This window comes from Ursus americanus, chromosome 6, assembly GCF_024610735.1.
Source record: "Ursus americanus isolate L20-20 chromosome 6, mUrsAme1.1.p, whole genome shotgun sequence".
NCBI lineage: Eukaryota > Metazoa > Chordata > Mammalia > Carnivora > Ursidae > Ursus > Ursus americanus.
Genome location: NC_142132.1, coordinates 11,018,201 through 11,021,654, shown reverse-complemented (window position 1 = coordinate 11,021,654; position 3,454 = coordinate 11,018,201). Strand labels below are relative to the sequence as shown.

The 3,454-nt window shown below is 49.2% G+C and overlaps 1 pseudogene; it reads left to right on the top strand.

The window, feature by feature from the left end:
* The first annotated feature begins 2,881 nt into the window (after window positions 1-2,881).
* On the top strand, window positions 2,882-2,973 carry LOC123796064 (small nucleolar RNA U3; annotated as a pseudogene).
* The last annotated feature ends 481 nt before the right edge of the window (window positions 2,974-3,454 follow it).

The following is a 3,454-nucleotide window of genomic DNA, read 5'->3' as shown; positions in this document are numbered from 1 at the left end:
TGTTTTCTCCGTGAACCCACCTTCCCACGATTGTCCACGACAAGGTGATACCCGCGCTCTCCTCAGAGCACCAACATCTCCCTCTGTCCGCTTCCTTAGCTGATGACTTCTGTTCTTTCACTGAGAACATAGACAGGAACCACTCACCTCCCTCAATCTACCAATCTGACTCCTCTGCTCTCTTTCCTCCCTCCTCGGTCACAATGGCACTATCTGGGTTACTCTCTAAGGCAGCCACTCCCCTCGGGGGCACCAGCCCCATCCCTTCTGGAAGATGCAAAGATCTGAGAGTATCCGGGGCGTGGGTGTCCCACCCTTCTCTGTACCCACCCTGGAGGCCACTGGGGAGTGTTCTCTTTCAGGCCAACATCCTCCTGGTTCTCTGCCCAAGGGGGTTCTGTGGTCATGGGTGTGGGGGCATCTGGAAGAGCCGAGGAGCCCTCAGGCAATAGGGGATGGGAGTGAGTAGAGCATACTCACCCTCCATGGAACACTTCTGATTCTCAGCGGGCCCCGCTGGTTGGAGCCCCCGTGTCCACAGAGCTAAGGCACGCTCCCTCTGTTGGCTTTCTTCCCTTCCCTGTCTCTTTCCCACGCCCTCACTCCGCTTCTTGGGATCCACCTCCCTCGTAAGCTGCTGGCCCCTGAACCTTTGCTCAGGGTCTTCTTAGTCTTCAAGCTGCATCCCTAATCTACCGGGTCCTTACCCCCTTCACCAGCAGCACCCCGGTCTAAGCCACCCTCGCCTCGCACCTGTAATATCGCGGAAGCCTCTCTCCTTCTTTCTCTCTTTCTGCTGTTGCCTCATGTGGTTTCTCTACACAGAAAAGCCGGAGGATCTTGATCTTTCAAGTGCAAAAATCAAATCATGGAACTCCTCTGCTTAAAATCCTTGGATAGTTGCCCATCAAATGTCGAGTAAAATCCAAGCAGCTCACCACAGCCCCTCCACCTCCCCGGCTCCATCTCATTTCCTGGCCCCCCTCAGCCAAGCTCTGTTCCCACGGGTCTTTGCTCTGGAACATGCCAAGCTCCCTCCTGCCTCAGACCCTCAGAAAGTTAATTTTTTTGTGATAGAAGGAACAATGGTCCCCTAAAGATGGAACATCCTAATCCCCAGACCTTGTGAATATCGACCTCACATGGCAAAAGGAGAGTTTTGTAATTAAATTAAGGATCTTGAGATGGAGATATTGTCCTGAATTGTTTGGGGGGGGGCAGTGTAACCACTATGGAATCCTTATAAGAGAGAGGCGGAAAGATCAGAGTGAGAAAAGGCAATGGAGTGAGGGAGTGGGAGAAGGAGCCAGAAGAGAGGAGAGACGAAGACGTTATGTTGCAGAGAACGGGATCAGGAACCAAGGAAATGGATTCTTCCCCAGAGCCTCCGGAAAGAAGACAGCCCAGCCCTTTGATTTTAGGGCTTCTGCCCCCCGAAATGTGAGCAAATATTTTGTGTTTATGTAAGTCACAAATTTGTCATTTGTTATGATGGATTTGAAGTTCAGGTCTGAGAGCGAACAGCCAGGAAAGAATTCTTGAGATGTTTTTGGTGCAAAAAGGTGAATTTATGGGGCGCCTGGGTGGCACAGCGGTTAAGCGTCTGCCTTCGGCTCAGGGCGTGATCCCGGCGTTGTGGGATCGAGCCCCACATCAGGCTCCTTCGCTATGAGCCTGCTTCTTCCTCTCCCACTCCCCCTGCTTGTGTTCCCTCTCTCGCTGGCTATCTCTATCTCTGTCGAATAAAAAAATAAAATCTTTAAAAAAAAGAAGGTGAATTTATTATAGCACAGCAATAGGACCTGGGGGCAGAAAGAGCTGCACTGGGATTGTGAGGAGTGACTGATTATATACTTTTTAATTAGTGGGGGTTAGGGATAGTGTTAAGTCTCTAAGGAATTTGTAAGCAAGGCTTTCAGGACCTTGGGGGCTAGCTGCTGTTAAGGTAAGATTACTCTTCGTCTTTAATAAAACATAAAAATGAAGGCGTGAAGGCAGCCGGGAGTTCCTTGAGGAATGCCGTGCTGTGCAGGTTTCAGGTATCTATCAGGGGGCTGCAAGCTGTAAGGAAATTTAATTTTGGCTACATTTCTCTTGCCTTTGTTCTCCTCATCAGTTACAGCAACAGCAGGGAAGGAGCAGACCCTCCGTGAATCTCGATGTTGTGCTTTTCTCCCCAGGACTGAGCACAATCTGATCAGTACCATTTGTGGTTTGCTTGTTTAGTTGTTTACTCCCTGTGACGTCCCCTAGAACGTAAGCTCTATGAGGGCCAGGAGTCTGTGTTGGTCACTTCTCTACTCCCAGCAGCACCCGGAGGTGGGGCTGTGCCTTTGCAAAGTCTGCGTGCCTACAAGTGTCCCTGCCCATCCCGTGCCTGACACTACTTGTTGAACGCTTGATGAAGACTGTTTCCCATCGTGACTGATGAGGTTGTGGGATATCGGTGAGGTTCAGTGGGGTGGAGTCTGGAGCCGACGACCAAGAAAGAATTCTTGAGACGCCTTTGGTGCAAAATTGGTGGTTTATTAAAGCACGGGGACAGGACCCCTGGGCAGAAAGAGCTGCTGCCCTGGGTTGTGAGGGGTGGCTGATTATATACCATGGGGTTAGGGGAGGTAAGGGAAAGGGGAGGCTGAGAAAGCACTTTCATATGTCAAAGAAGACTCGCTGGATATTGGAGACCTTGCTATTTTCAAGCCAAGGCTGTTTACAGTATTTTTTTTATAATAATTTTTTATTATGTTATGTTAGTCACCATACAGTACATCCCAACTTTTTGATGTAAAGTTCCATGAGTCATTACTTGTGTATAACACCCAGTGCTCCATGCAATACGTGTCCTCCTTAATACCAGCCTATCCCATTCCCCCACCCCCCTAAGACTATACTTTCAGGGATCATTTCTATAGTTTGTTTACAGTATTTTCCTCCTATCACGTGTCCTTATCAATGAGCTGCAGGTCCAAAAGAAATTCCGTTTTATTTACATTTCCTTCTGCCTCAGCTTCCCTCAATTTTATGGAGGGGATGGTAATGTTAGGGCTTTAGGAAACTGAATTATGGGTCTCTGGAAGTTAGGTTATTGATAAGAAACTTCTTCCTTGTAAATCACTAGGACATGTGTAAACTGAGGGAGACTCAGGTCTCGCAGGATTGTGGTCTCTGTCAGTTAACCATTCATTTTTTCCTTTCCTTAGTTTTAGGGCAGCCAGGACTGCCGAGGAATGTTGCATACATTGGGGGGGGGAGGTTTGCAGGGTGTCAGTTTCTGCTTTGTCCTCAGCTTGCCTTCCGTTCCCTCATCAATGACCATTGAAATATGCTTTTCTCTACCCCCAGAGACAGACTTTCCCTTGGCTGCACGTGCCATGTGAGTTGTTCTTCTCCCCAGTGCTGGTGCGTTTGCCCTGAGCCAGCCATACCTGCCCCCTGCTTTCCTCATGGAACCAAC